The sequence below is a fragment of the Bactrocera dorsalis genome, chromosome 1 (genome assembly GCF_023373825.1).
Source record: "Bactrocera dorsalis isolate Fly_Bdor chromosome 1, ASM2337382v1, whole genome shotgun sequence".
Lineage (NCBI taxonomy): Eukaryota > Metazoa > Arthropoda > Insecta > Diptera > Tephritidae > Bactrocera > Bactrocera dorsalis.
Genome location: NC_064303.1, coordinates 100579092 through 100595831, shown reverse-complemented (window position 1 = coordinate 100595831; position 16740 = coordinate 100579092).

Genomic DNA, 16740 nt, shown 5'->3' with positions numbered 1-16740 from the left:
CAAAGTGTAAGAATCTCAAAATTTCCTCGAATCGATTTCTACACATAGCTAAGTATACCATCTCATTGCGCATGTCATTGTCAACGCTCCCAAATGACTTGAACGTACTTCGACCATTGTATCCACTGACCAACAAGATGGCTATGAAAACTTTAAGCTCCGCACTGGTAATTTGAGGATTTGGTTTACCAAGAAAAATTGCATATCTTCGCGATTCGTTTATAATGTGCTCTATGAGTTCATCGTCAAAAAATTTTTCAAGTTGCTCATGAGGCTTACCTTACAGTCTTCAAAATTTCGTGAAGGGAAAATGGGGATCAATCCGTCCTAGTTATCTTCTACCCACGTAAAATGTGATTCCTTACGTAACAGTGGAGGTGGCACTGAAGACGGTGTAGGTTTCACTTTTCGTAAGCCGCTGACATACGTTTCAGGTTGTGATGAGGACGGTTCTATTGACATTTCGCCCTGTTCCTCTAACAAATTAGTTTGCAAGTTCTGAGTAGAGTTTTCTAATATGTCGATCAACACAGAATCAGCAACTTCCAAGTCATCCTCCTCATCATCATTATCAATCGTTAAAACCCTTTTGCCACTGCTCATCACTAACTCAGAAGGTGCCTTCAATTGACCAACACATATATCCTCTGGCTTACCTACGTCGTCTTCATCATCATATCACAAAAGTCATTTATATAGTAAATAACCTCTTGTGTGTTTAGACGTCTGAAAATTTGTAAAGAATTCACCACAAATTATAAAGTTTTCAATTCATTTGAACGAAAATTACGTTACATAAAATGAGCTATTAATCTAGCCCAGCGTGACCATGTGGTCACACCAGGAAAAAATACCGTTAATGGTCAACAAGAACATTTTATTTTTTTACAAAATATAGTTGTCATAAATTTTCACTTTATTATTATTCAAATTGAAACTTAACTTCTTTTAAAAACAACACACTTCCAAAAATATTACGGTACTTACCTTTTGTTTCTATCAAAATTCGCATTTTTTGCCATCTTTTTTTCTTTCAACTTTTTCACACCTGCTCACTTCGAAAAAAAGACACTTTATGAAAAATTTTAAACGCAGTTCGCTTCGCTCATGTGTATTTACATGGAAAAAGCTAGTTCAAAGGAAATTATTTGGGTGAGCTCTGATTTTTTTTTTAAATTCAACTACTACTTCTTGCGTGACCATATGGTCACACTGGGGTTAACTGAGTTAAGGATCTTAATGGGATTTTCTGTTCTATAGAAAACACAATTTTGTCAGTAACACTTCTAGTAGTCGCAAAGAATTACACTTTGGTCTGCACAAATAATTTTGAAAATCCATTTTGTGATTGATTTATAATTTATTTTCCTACCTTAAAGATAATAATAACCCTAAAACATTATTTTTCTTTGATACTTCCTGCCATGTCCAATAAATGTAAAGTTATTCGCACGCCCACTTAATCTAAAACGAAAAGGTGATCTTACATGGGACGGTATATATATCAGTTTAGAGCTATATATATATATATAAATTTGTAAATACATATTTATATATTATGTATTGAAGTTAAGAAATTAAATATTTCTAAAGAACTGGCGTGTGAAAGACAAAACAACCACAAAATGCCACCTGCTGAGATTATGGCAAACCACACCGTTGGCTGCCACTTCACATAGCAAACGCAATTACGCATTACCTAGCCAACAACATAACGGGTGATTTTTTTGAGGTTAGGATTTTCATGCATTAGTATTTGACAGATCACGTGGGATTTCAGACATGGTGTCAAAGAGAAAGATGCTCAGTATGCTTTGACATTTCATCATGAATAGACTTACTAACGAGCAACGCTTGCAAATCATTGAATTTTATTACCAAAATCAGTGTTCGGTTCGAAATGTGTTTCGCGCGCGTGTTTTGTTCAGCGATGAGGCTCATTTCTGGTTGAATGGCTACGTAAATAAGCAAAATTGCCGCATTTGGGGTGAAGAGCAACCAGAAGCCGTTCAAGAACTGCCCATGCATCCCGAAAAATGCACTGTTTGGTGTGGTTTGTACGCTGGTGGAATCATTGGACCGTATTTTTTCAAAGATGCTGTTGGACGCAACGTTACGGTGAATGGCGATCGCTATCGTTCGATGCTAACAAACTTTTTGTTGCCAAAAATGGAAGAACTGAACTTGGTTGACATGTGGTTTCAACAAGATGGCGCTACATGCCACACAGCTCGCGATTCTATGGCCATTTTGAGGGAAAACTTCGGACAACAATTCATCTCAAGAAATGGACCCGTAAGTTGGCCACCAAGATCATGCGATTTAACGCCTTTAGACTATTTTTTGTGGGGCTACGTCAAGTCTAAAGTCTACAGAAATAAGCCAGCAACTATTCCAGCTTTGGAAGACAACATTTCCGAAGAAATTCGGGCTATTCCGGCCGAAATGCTCGAAAAAGTTGCCCAAAATTGGACTTTCCGAATGGACCACCTAAGACGCAGCCGCGGTCAACATTTAAATGAAATTATCTTCAAAAAGTAAATGTCATGAACCAATCTAACGTTTCAAATAAAGAACCGATGAGATTTTGCAAATTTTATGCGTTTTTTTTTTAAAAAAAAAGTTATCAAGCTCTTAAAAAATCACCCTATATGTATGTAAATGTGCAATTTGTATGCGTTGTTGCTATGGTGAATATATATACATAATATTTATATATACATATGTACCTTTGCCACTAAAACCCCACACCTTTCCACACACATTCCCCGAACATTGTATATGTGTGTATGTGCGCCCTTAGCATAGCGCCGCTGCGAGAATTCTTAATATTTCATTACTTTTAATGCGCACAGACGGTAGCCGGCGGCTGCTTTTCCCACACACACGATTACCTTTTGACTATCAACTTGCATAACTGGCATGCGTATGTGTGCTGCGTGCTGAGCGCCATCTATAAATACTGTTATATGCTATTAACGACGCCGCAAATTCAAGCAACGCCAAGTTCGTGCTATTTTATTATTATCTGCCACACCAAAAGCAATCGAAAATGCTGGCATATCTCGCAATTCCACAGACAGTATATAAAAGCACACTCATGCATACACGTATCACGTATAGGAATCAAATATAGCGTTCAAATATAGCGAATATGACATTCGAGCAAGCTGTCAGCACAGCCCCGCATATAACTGTCTGCATAGGGTTCACTGTCCGTTAGATTGCTTAGTTTAGCTGGCGTGTTTGTACCTGTGCGCATATTGAAAGGCGTGCTTATGTGTTGCCTACATATAGGCGCCGGCGCCATAACCGTTACTAAGGCTTATCATTCATTCACATTAGCAATGGCCGAAATAGTGTGCACTGCGTTGACAATATTCTGACAATATTCCCAAAGTACTACACACTAGCTCAGAGATAATCTGCAGAATTGTTATGGCTGATTTAACGAGTGTCCACTACCGCTCTATCACGTTGATCACTTTGAGGAAATTTGAATTCATTTTAGGCGCTCAGTATTAGTTGGCTCTAGCACTTGCGGTAATGGCATGCTTCCTGCTTATCAAAGGACAGCGAGGTGTGCTCAAATTTATAGTGGCATTTATTAGGTTTAAGGTGCTTAGTTAACTTCGTGATAAGTTTTGATGTTAATAACTAAGGTAGCAGTGGTTTATGAACTCTAATATTCAATATAATGAAAGTATAAAAAAAAAATTAAAAGAAAACTAGCCATCTTTCTTTTAAACTTCAAACTTGTTTGAGAGTTACTTTTTTAGATGATATCCCTGTTCGCTGCTAATGAGTTCACAAAAAAATAAAAACAAATTTACTTGGTTGCTATATTTGAAAAATTATAGCATAAAAAAGCAGTAATTGGTAACTTCAGGATAGGCCATTCTGCATAATTTAAATTCCTAATATTACATTGGTTAAGAGTTAAGTGAGTTCATAGCATTGATTCAAAATTATTTGTATCTCACTGGGCAAGATATTTGCCTTTTGTGTTACCCCAAAATCCTTATAAATAGGTCATCAGATCCTCATAGATCGAAGAAGCTTTTTGAGATTACCAAACATTTATAGAAGCAGTTTATATCGCAACCCATCAACTTCGCTAGGTTCGTCAAGGGAGTGTTTACTGAGATATTTCAACCTCCATACAGATTTCGGTCGCAAAAGTTCTGGTTATTGACCATTCTTATGAACCTCCAGGGCCCAGCGCTAGAGCGTAAGAAGGCATCGGAAAACCGACTCGCTTCTAATCAGATAAAAATGCGGTAAGGGTGACCTCTTTAGTCAGCTCTTCGGCTTTGACAACTTCCGGGTATTCCATTGTGACAGGACACCTATACAAGTCTAATATAAAAGAAACTTAAGGCTATTGCTTATATCAGAGTAAATTAACAGCTCTCTGAAGCAATCTATATATACTGCTACCTTGATGACAGCTTCCTCCGTTTAAAAGAGGCTACAGTAGACTGGTAATGTTAAACTGTAGTTGATGGAGAGCTACTGACAGAAGACTTTAAATCCTAGCCTCCCTCTCAATTTCCATCCGTGAAATAACTCAAAGCCCTCTTCTTCAACGGCTTCGCCCAGGCGGATGTGTGTAATAATGCAATCGAAGTATTGGAGAGTTTCAGTGTACTTCTGATTAGGCCCCGCAGCTTTCGCCGTCAAGCACATAGCAGCTATGTCTGCAGGTGCAACATGTAGAATAGCATTAAGTGCCATTGCTGCTGTTGACTTAGTGCAATAAAGATGCTGGGCCACTATTTAAGCATACTCCAGCTACTTAGCTTGTGTATTTTTTCCAAGCGTCCTCCGCCAGACAAATGGCTAAGGGTTATCGACTTAGATGTGCATATTTTCGTTCTTTGTCGAACTGTTTGTGCATGATATGAAGAATATATGAGACTTTGTTCCAGAACCAAACTTGGAGGAGATGCTTTTCCATCCACAGAGTTCTATAATGTTGGCAACCGTATAGCCTATCACCTGAATTGTTTTCATGTCGTTTTCGCGTTATATAGTATATTCTGATTACCTTAAATATAATTTGAGCTTTTTTGGTATTTCTCTGTATACACACCTAAGATTTGGGTGATTTAATCACTGTGCAATGAAGGTAAATAATATATTTATAAACGAGATCTATTAAGATCTACCTCGTAGCTTGTTAGCCATAAGCACTTAAAGCAGAAGCTAAAAGGTTTCGGGATGAATTTATATATATAAGTCTGCTTACTTTCTGGATGCTTAATTTTGACAAGTGGAGTTAGCCTGCCAGTGATTTTAAAGACTTACTGTATTTGCTGCCAACATTGGAATTAATAAGTGGCGTCGACAAGCTCAACAATGCTGCTACCGTATATGTGATTGCTTACTGTGTCCTCCAGTTGTTATTCAATAGAATACCACACGGCTTCACTATACCTCGCACTTCCGCTTAGAAGAAGATTTCTCAGTTTGGTAGTCGGATATACGTGGAGATTTCGAGACCATTAGAGTATACACACGGGTATTCTCGCCTTGAAGTAGCTATTGAAGTGAGATATCTTGGAGTGAGATATTTGCTTAGATTATCGGGTTTAAAATGACACTCTGTCAATAATCTTTTCTGCTCCAACCTTCTTCTTCTTCTTCTTCTTTACTGGCATAGACACCACTTACGCGATTATAGCCGAGTTGACAACAGCGCGCCACTCGTTTCTTCTTTGCGCTACGTGGCGCCAATTGGATATTCTGCTCCAACCACCTTGCTTTTATTCCTTTATTCTTGGAGGATAAGTTCCTGCTATTTTCTTCATGAAAACATCTAAAGGTAGCTGATAAAGGAATACAAGATATTAAGCGTATCAGTTAGCCTTGACTTAAAAGCTATATATATAATATTCACTAAAGCTTTCTGGTTAGTGCACACCCTCTAAATACCACTGGTTGCATTGCACCTTCACGGTGAGTAATCAAGCCTGGTCTATAAGTTAAATGAACAGGGAGAACAGTAGTATACTACATATAATTTATTTATGAACAATAAAAAATGTTAGTTTTTTTTTCAAAAATTAGTCAAATTTTTATTTCATAAACTATACCCTAAACAGTTGTGATTTCTAGTATTATTTTGATGAAGCTGGATCCGACATTTGTTCGTATATTTTTCGGTTTAGCAGATGAGTAATCGGTATTTACTTGTCGACCGCTTGAATTAAGCAATGAATACCGGAAAGTGGTAACCAGTAATAACAAATCCACGCTTACCCATCGCTAACTCCAAAATATATCTTATTTTCCCAACTCAAAGCGCATAAAGCAACTTAGTGGCAAGCGGCAAAATCACTGAAATGTTTGCACTAATTCGTTGGTATTTCATGATTGGTATGTCGAGCACGTGTACCACTTGCATATACAGACACAATCATATACACACACTGAAGGAAAGGAAAACGGAAAAACATTTAATTTAGACACCAACACAACACTCATACGCCATGTAGGCCCACACCAAACTGCTTAGGTCTATATATATATGTAATATATGTGTCAGTGTGTCCCGGCGGCACATGTGTGACGAAATATATTACTTATACGCTCCGTCGCGCTACGTTGTTCCCCACTTTTTGTTGTATTACTTGCTGTTCCTGCAACTTCTTAAAGTTTCACCTTCACTTTGGTTGGGCAACAAACAGCAGCAAACAATGGCAGCAGCCGCGTCAACGGTAACAGTACTGTGCATAATAAAGTTGCACATTCAATGGATACTCTGGGTGATTTTTATGGGGCACGTCGGCTGGTCGTGCGTTGTTTTATGTCGCCTCCAAGGCGCGTGTGCGCCTATGGCAGCAGCAGACTTTTTTATTTGTATTTAGCTCTCGGTGCATGTGGCACCGCTGTTTAAACGCCTAATTTCGGGTATGCATGTGTCCAACTGCGCGCACAACGAAATAACACGTGTGTTCGTGTGTTGTTTGCAACATGCTGCATACAGTAGCCGCATACATAATAAATGCTTGTATTTACTCATTCATTCGTTGGCTGTGTTTTTGTGTGTGATTTTTGTTCAAACTGCGTTTTTTGTTGTTTTTGTATAATTATTTATTAATTCTCGTCATTTATTTATGAGCACATAAAAAATGTATATGGCCTGCGTGTTAATGCTTTAATTAACACATATTTTTATGTATTTTTATGTGTTTGAGGAAGGTACATATGTGAATGTATTTGAAGTTGGCGGAAATGTGATCGAATTTAACCACATCGGTTAAAGAGTTTTTCTTTATTGAAAAAATGGGCTTTTTGGAAATATAATAAAACGATGTTTATCCGATTTTCAATTCAGAATGAGTGACAATGCTTCTCAGCCAAAAATTCAAAAATACCTAAGAGAACACTTCCTTTCTTTGTTTGTTTTTTGATGAGAAGAGATAAACCTTGTCTGAAACGTCGTTTGGTATCGAAGGTGTTGTTCAACGTAAGTTTACACAGCCGTATTAGATTTGTGGGGATACCAAATTCAGACATCGCGGCATAAAAGCAGCTACTTTTCGTGCTATCAAAAACAGCTTTGAAATCGATAAAGATGTGGTGTGTGTCGATCATCTTTTCAGGTGAATATCTGGTGAATATCTGATCATCAGGCTGGTCACTATATCACCTCCGGGGGCTTCACAAGGAAATGCTCTGATTTTGAACCCTTCTGTTAGTCTCCGCATCTTTGCGTTTAATTTTTGGGCATAACCCCTGTCGGCCAGCTTGTCAAGTTCTTTGTAGTCACCCATTTCGACCTCTTTCTTTTTCCTGCAAATGCTTCTCGTTTCCCTCTGCAACTCTCGGTATCTATCCCATCCCGCCCATGGTCGATTGTAACGTTGCGAGGTAAGCAGTCCATTTTCTCTCCACTGCGACACGACACTCGTCATCTTTCCAGCTCTTCTTTTGCTTTTTCCGAAAACCAATGGTTTCGATTCCAGCTGTACGTAAGGAGTTTGGAATGCCGTCTCACATTTGCCCTAATATCGAGTTGCTGATGATGCTCTCAAAGAGCAGGAGTACAAGTCGAGTAGAAAATGGTTCGGCTGTCTCTTGTGATTTCAATTTTTCGAAGTCGAACCTTCTTTTGGTTTAGTGACGTGGACTCTATGGTGTTTTAAAATCCGAAGACAGCCAGGTAGCTTAATCGATTTTCTTTTTCTGCAATCTACTGCTTTAGATAAATATATTTCGGCCACCGGCGAACTCGATCAGCATCTACCCAATTGGAGTTGCCACATTCTGGCGTTAAAGTCCCCAAGCACGATTTTGACTCATAGAATTCATTTTGGGTCACATTGTCCTTATCTTCCATAGAGGCGTGGGCGCAAGTCAGTGATATGTTGAAGACCCTCGCTTTGATGCGTATTGTGGCTAGACGATCATTAACCGGAGTGAATGGTAATACTCGGCGACGGAGTCTCTCTCCCACCACAAATCCCATACCAAACTTGCGCTCCTTTATATGGCCACTGTAGTAAATGCCACAGAAACCTACTCGTCTCAGTCCTTGTCCCGTCCATCGCACATCTTGAACAGCGCTGTTTTCGACCTTTACTCTTACGAGAACATCAACCAGCAGGATAGCGACACCTTTCTAATTAAGGTGCCGGACATTTTAGGAGTTGTAAAAAAGGAGGTCTCTCGTCATAGTCTGTTTTTTTCCTTTTCAAAGGTAGTGTTTTTTACGTGGCGAGTCTCAAACCCAGAGTCCCTGGGTGCCATATTATATATCATTAATATTTTTCTCAACATTTACATATACCATACAAAGGCTGTTTTACTTCTATTTCACAGCCACTCTACACATATACCTATACAAACCTTTGCAAACCTCTATATGTATCCACAAATATACACAACACTTTAGCAGCCATGATGTGCGTGCGCTCTAATGTTATTGGCGCCCAGATTGCCTTTGATATGCGCCGTCAGAAGGCTCAATTTATTGCCGCAGGCAGACATAATGGCGGCGCTTTATTGCCAATCAGACATTTTAACTGCACTCGCGCATTCAAGTGTGTCTAATAGTTGCTAATATGTGTTTTCGCCTATATAAGGCGGCCAAATTAGGAGAGGAGGAAGAAGAAGAAGCAGAAGAAAAAGAAAAAGCAGAAGGAGAAGCAGAAACGTACAGATGAGCAGTATAAAAGACGCGGTTAACAAGGCAATGAGTGGAGGATCTAGTATGCATAGCTACATATTATATACCAACTACTATTATATATGCTGTATTATATAAGCGCGCAGATTATGAGCTTTCAAGTCTTACTGCAAATACAAAGAAATTACAGCGCTTGAAGTTAAAAATTCCATAAAGCTTATAGCTGCTACTTGGCGGTGCATACTTTTCCATATTTTTTTTTTATTTTTCACTAGAATTTTGCACAATTCCGCTTACTAGCTCTTAATATTTTATTACCTTGAATATTTTCTAAAGCTCATCTTCCAGCTAATCTCGTAATTAAAAGCGAAGCTCCGATCGACGTTATAAATTACTGCGTTGGGCATGCAAACTTTTGCTGCGCATTACTTTTTACCGCTAGTTTGCAATTTCATTACATTCCGCAGCACTGATACGTATATCTTCTGCCACAATTCATAAGTAATGCTTACATTCTTTTAATACTCATATTTACAAGCTGCCACAGCGCGCCGCGCTGAATATGATTTTATGCATTTTGTGCTCACCAAACACTGCCAAATCCGCATAGAATTTGAGTATCAAAAGAAACGAGTGCCACATAAAAAATAAAATAGCGATTTAACCCTTGCTTGCCCATTTATGTAGAATTCTCCGCCTGCAGCGCCGCGCTGCATGCCGCTGCATTGCATTCAAGCGCAATAAAACTAAGCATCTGTATTCATGCATAACTACACCGATTCAATGCTTAGCTAACCGCACACTACCCCGCCCCTCACCAGCGCTAGCCTTTCTCAAGCGTTTACCTTCACCCGCCGCAGCAGCAGCAGCAGTTCAACCCACTTAGCTGGCTGCATTTAATCTGCCGCCACACCGCACTGCCCGGCCACTGATAATTCACGCTTTCTTTTTGCCGTTTTTAGCGCAAGGACATCAACAGCCATTCAGCCGTTCACTTTAGTCACTCAGCCGTTCAGTCGTTCAGCCGCTCAACTTCTCATCCACTCGCCAATGCGTCGCCACTCGTCGTCGCTCTTATCTCGCTCGTTCGCTCGCACTGCCTTGCACTGCCCCGGCCTGTGCCTGGCGGCGCACACACACAAAGTATTTTTTGCTCACAAGCTGCCACAAGCAGCGCTAAAACCGCAGCGCCGTTGTATTTACTCCATTTTATCGCTGTGTAAAGTGCACTGGAAAAAATGAGCTTTTATATTTTATTCTTGCACTCATTCTTCTTGTGAATTTTACAACGTACCCAGCAGCAGCTTTTATTTGCCACTGCGAAAATTTGGATTTTTTTCCTTTTGCCATTTATTTCCTAGTAAACTTTTTATTTGTGAGTGATTGTGCGGCACATTGAAATGCACACAAACTCAAACATATATACACACACATATAAATTTACATACACATATACATACAATAGAGTTGCAAAAATCCACCAATTTGACGTGTTTATGTATTTTGCTTTCATTGCATATTCTTTCAGCTCGTAGCTGGCGCGCTCGTCTTCATGCATTTGTGTTGGTGTATATGTGTGTGGCGGCATTTTAAAAGCGCGTAGGAAATGAGTTCATAGCCCACTAAAAAATATATAAAATACTACCTTTAATAGTGCTGAGTTGTGGTGCTTCAGTGTTCTTGAGCTCTTTTCGGCATTTGTTTCCATTCCGTTATAACTTTTTATGTGCAATCTGTGCATATTTTTAGCTGCTTGTGTTTTGCAGCTTTTGTGACTGATTCTTCATAAAATATTTTGTAAGCAGCTAGTTTTTTTCAACGGCCATCCTTATATTGAGGAGTGATGGCGCTTGTGGCATGCGGGAAATGCTTGAGCTGTTAAAATTTAATTGCATTTTTCTAATTCAAGTGAATTAAGTCCTTAAGTTAGTTGATAAATGAATATGTCTACTTAAGAACATACGAGTGGCTGCGTCCGAGGCTCATGCTGGCGGAGTGGCAGTTTTACGAGTACTGACTTTTAAAGTGCTTTCAAATTCTTACGTTTTGTTTAGGAAAGCGTTTTATCTCAGAATATTCTACCTAAAGCGGAACTCTATATCTTTAAAGAACAGCTCCAGTATGAAGATGGACAGAGGCTTTGCTGCATACTACGATAACTGAAACTACGGGGGAAAAGTAAAATTTGTCTTGGTACTACGAGGGCTGCCCACTGGGTGGAATACTATCCCCCTTGGCTTGGAGCCTAGTAGCAGATGAACTCCTCCAGTTGCTCACTAACAATGGGATTTAGTGCCAGGGGTACGCCGATGATATTGCGAAGATCTCTTCCAGTCGTGAGGCCGCTAATAATCGATGGTAGGTGAGTTGGAGGCATCTAAAGAGGTTAAATTCCTTGGAGATTAGACTCAACTTTGCGGTGGAGTCGTCACGTGGATTTAACACTTTTCAAAGCCACCAAGGCACTCATATGAAGTTGCCTAACTGACTGATTCTGGAGCTTCCAAGCCAGGTTTCATAAGATGGCTATATACCATGATTGTAAGGCCTATTGTCACTTATGGAGCGGTTGCTTGGGCATCTAAGGCAACGCGGTCTTTGGTAGGCATTCAACTATCGAAGCTGCAAAGGCTCACCTGTGTCTGCGCTTCAGGGGCAATGCGCACTTGCCCCACTGCAGCACTTGAAGTCATGCTGGAACTCACACATCTAGTATTCAAACAGGTAGCGAAACATACCACCTGTCAGCGGAGGGACAAGGGCAGGAAGATAATGTCGTCTAAGCAAATGAAGGCCTTAGGGGAAGACACATCACTGATCTTCTTCCAATGGATGGTGTTACGAAGAGGGCAAACTTTATAAAGAAATTTAGAGATACTATCGGCATTAAGGCGAAGTGGAAGATTTTCACGTTCGACTTACTGTTGAGGCGGAACTATATAATAGTACACTGACGGCTCGAAAGCACCAGGAAGGCATTGGAAGACCGCTTAGCAAACTATCCATACCAATTGGACGTCTCACGAGCATTCTTCAAGCAGAAGTCCTTGCTATCATTTAGTGTGCAGAAGCTACAGAGTGCTATACTCGTACTTAGCGATAGTCAAGCAGACATGACGTATGAAGTCAAAACACTTTTTGAAGAGACAAATTCCGCCTAAATGTCTCGCTTTATACAGGCAACTATAGGCTCAGAAAGCACTTGTCTAACATGGGAATATTCTCTTGTGCAATCTGCCAGTTTTGTGACCTGGAACAAGAAACTCTGAAACTCCTGGCTCTAGATTTCCCAGCAATTTGTTGAAGGCCCTAGGTTCCATCTACGCAGACACAGATCGCATCACCTCAGTCGTGCCCAGCACCTGTAATTGTTCAGAATGTTGGCTCTTTGTGATGATATAAAGATATAGGAGAGGGCACAGTAGACTATAGGTCTATCCATCGCATTTATCTATATGTTATAGTGGATCGATATAAAAAAATTCTTAAGCTGCGCCGTTTTGTGAGTGTTTTGAACTTCGTGGTAAACTTAATTTTGTTAATTACATTCATTATCCTGAATATCTTCAGTATACTTCTTCGTTCCGAAAAATTTTCGAGTTAACAAGCCACGAATTGAACAAACGCGCACTTAGCCCACCAAAATGTTAATACAATTGCATAACACCAAAAATGTAAATCAGCAAATCGTTGAAATTAAAACTGCAAAAATTCACAACAACAACAAACTAACTATTCAATACAGTTTATATGCGTTCAGCCCACCACATTTTGGTGGCAATGAGGCATAGTGAGCAGCAAACTTATGCGCTCGTGTAGCACACAAATATGTCAAACCACGTTGTTGTGGTTGCGGTCGGCGATATGCTGGGGCAAGCACACACGTACACTCCTATACAACTCATACACATACACCTTACACACATAAACGTACGACGATAAATCCATAAGTACAAGCATAACCTCAATTATAGACGTCGACGTTCAAGTGATTTAGGGAGCGTATTTGTTTGCAAGAACGAGCGTGTATTTGCAAATTGGCGCACACAGTGACTACTTATATGCATGCATAGTATTTATGTTTACATACGAGATACAGTTATGGTGCACAAACAAAATTTCCGTCCACGCTTTGATAAAATCACAACGAAATTGCGGCGACCAAAATTTATCTGCATTATTTACAAATTGTACAAGCCAGCCAGACATTCGGCGAAATTCAAATTACAGACAAACAGTGGCAGCGTACTATATATGCACATGCACACACACATTTGCATTAAGTAGATGTAGAAATGTGCCCTGCAGTCAAAACAGCTAGGATTAAATTAATTTTCAACTAGCATGAGTCGCAAAGGCAGTTCGTCATACAAAATTTATAAAAGAGGCTGCAAACTATACGTTTTTCATAAGAAGAGCTGGCATAGATGAAATGTAGAAATGTGAACTGCCGAATTGAGATTAGAAATTTTCGTATTATAGCTTTATACTAGTCCAAAAAAAAATTATACCAGTTTTATACCAGTTTTTCACTGGATTTATATCAGTTGTATACCCGTTTTATACTATTTTTAGAAAGTTTTATACAAGTTTTATGCTGTATACTAGTTAGTTTTATACTGGTTCACAAAAGGTACTTTAATTTCATATAAAATTTTCCTGAATAATTTCCTGTGTAATTTGTTTGGGTCATACTTCCAAATTAGTGTCGGACATTTTCGTAGACTAGTTTCATACTAGTTTTATACCAGTCGTATACCCGTTTTAAACTAGTGTTTTACCAGTTTCAGTTTTAAATAAGTTTTATACCAGTTTTGAAAAAGTTTCATAGCAATTGAAACTGGTCCCACACCAGTTTTTAATGGTTTATACCAGTTTTGTACTATTTTATACCAGTTTTAAACTATTTTTATACCAGTTTCAAACTAGTTTCACACTATTTTAAAATTCGTTTAAAAAAGATAAATCAATTTAAATAAATATAAATTTTCTTGCATAATTTTGATAAGGAAATTTATTTAGGTTATCCATCGTTTTATGTAAAGAATATTGAGTTGTCTTTTTTTGTTGCAAATTTTTTAAAAATCATCAAAAACCTGTTGCTTTCGTAACTAGTTTCGTTTGTGTTCGCAGTTCCAGTTGATGTTTCATTGCGTCCAAAACAGATTCGACACTTATGCCAAATTCAAAACACTCAGACAGCAATGAATTTCAATATAAATTGGTGAGAGTTTTGAAAATCAAATAGCTGGCATTTTCAGCGAAAATGTCTATCAGCGCGATTAGTGCCACTTCTGATGCGCCCATAGCCGCCTCTTCACCGTTTGTAGCAAATTAAGGTTTATACCGGTTTTCAAACTTTCGCTTTTTATTGAATGTTCGTTTGATGTTAGTGCGTTGAAATGGTGAGTGTAGGTTTTTGTAGATTGAATGCAATAGGTTATAATATTTGACGTGCACTGAATTTGAATATTACATAGCTTTAACCTGAAAAGTTGTACTAAGTATGCCAAACTGCTTGTGACAACGGAACTTCAATATATATAATATACATATATATGTATATGTAGCATCTATATGCATATATATACGAGTACATATAAATGATCAGATTGATTTAAGCCTCAGCTGTACCCGTAAGGCATCGTTTATTCACAAAAAGTCTGTCCAACTTTAAGATAGAAAGCTCAGTATTTATGTAAAAAGTAAAGCGTACCTTCATAAAGTTTTCTCAAACTAAATTTCATCAGAAATTCATTGAATTTTAAAGAAATTCTTTGTGCTATGAATTGTATAGAACGTCTTCTACTCGAAAACCAACTTTATTTAAACTCTACCGCAATTCTTTATTACATTTTAGATAAAGCAAAAAGCCAACCTATGCCAGCTTAACAGTAATTAGTGCCAAAAATAAAGAGCACATTATTTCTCTTCATCCGCCGAAGTAATAAAAAAAACATGCCGTAATTAATCTGCGCAGCAGAAATTCTGCAGAAAATTGCTGCATACACCAAGGCTCAACCCCAAGTCGCGGCGATTTCCCCTCCAATGCGCTCGACTTGTAATGGCAACGAAACGTTGCAGATTTTACACGCCTGTCGCGCCACCCAAAGTCATATTGTAGCCAATGCGCGTTGCGCGCTAACACGCACACACATACACATACACTCATTACTTAAATTTTTCCAAAGCGCAAGCGTAGATATATACATATGTCTATGCATTTGCCAGCGCTCGTCTACGCGCAATAATGAGCGGTATATTGTCCGCGCTGCCAACCGAAAGAACCACAAGCAACGCGTAAAATTATTTAATCTCCGCCGCTTTGATACGCATAATCTAACAGACAGCACAGAAATTTCGCAAGAATATTAAACTCCACAGAAAATCCGCAGAAAATGTGGGGAGCGCAGCGCAGGCAATAGCAAAGTGGAGGCAAATTCAAAAAACGTGCTCAAAATATTCGCGCATACAAATTAAATTAATTAGTTGTGGAGCGTAAATCGTGTGGAACTGTCATGTTGTCATGCTACAACAACAACGAAGTGCCTGCAAGTGAAATATAAAGGGTGATTTTTTAAGAGCTTGATAACTTTTTTTTAAAAAAAAACGCATAAAATTTGCAAAATCTCATCGGTTCTTTATTTGAAACGTTAGATTGGTTCATGACATTTACTTTTTGAAGATAATTTCATTTAAATGTTGACCGCGGCTGCGTCTTAGGTGGTCCATTCGGAAAGTCCAATTTTGGGCAACTTTTTCGAGCATTTCGGCCGGAATAGCCCGAATTTCTTCGGAAATGTTGTCTTCCAAAGCTGGAATAGTTGCTGGCTTATTTCTGTAGACTTTAGACTTGACGTAGCCCCACAAAAAATAGTCTAAAGGCGTTAAATCGCATGATCTTGGTGGCCAACTTACGGGTCCATTTCTTGAGATGAATTGTTGTCCGAAGTTTTCCCTCAAAATGGCCATAGAATCGCGAGCTGTGTGGCATGTAGCGCCATCTTGTTGAAACCACATGTCAACCAAGTTCAGTTCTTCCATTTTTGGCAACAAAAAGTTTGTTAGCATCGAACGATAGCGATCGCCATTCACCGTAACGTTGCGTCCAACAGCATCTTTGAAAAAATACGGTCCAATGATTCCACCAGCGTACAAACCACACCAAACAGTGCATTTTTCGGGATGCATGGGCAGTTCTTGAACGGCTTCTGGTTGCTCTTCACCCCAAATGCGGCAATTTTGCTTATTTACGTAGCCATTCAACCAGAAATGAGCCTCATCGCTGAACAAAATTTGTCGATAAACACATTTCGAACCGAACACTGATTTTGGTAATAAAATTCAATGATTTGCAAGCGTTGCTCGTTAGTAAGTCTATTCATGATGAAATGTCAAAGCATACTGAGCATCTTTCTCTTTGACACCATGTCTGAAATCCCACGTGATCTGTCAAATACTAATGCATGAAAATCCTAACCTCAAAAAAATCACCCGTTATTTAACACATGAGTGTGTTGCCCCAAACTGTCTACATTGTCAGCCAGCGGTGTTGAAGTCAAATTAAAATTTTCATTTTCAATCTTTTTTTCAATTTTCAAAAT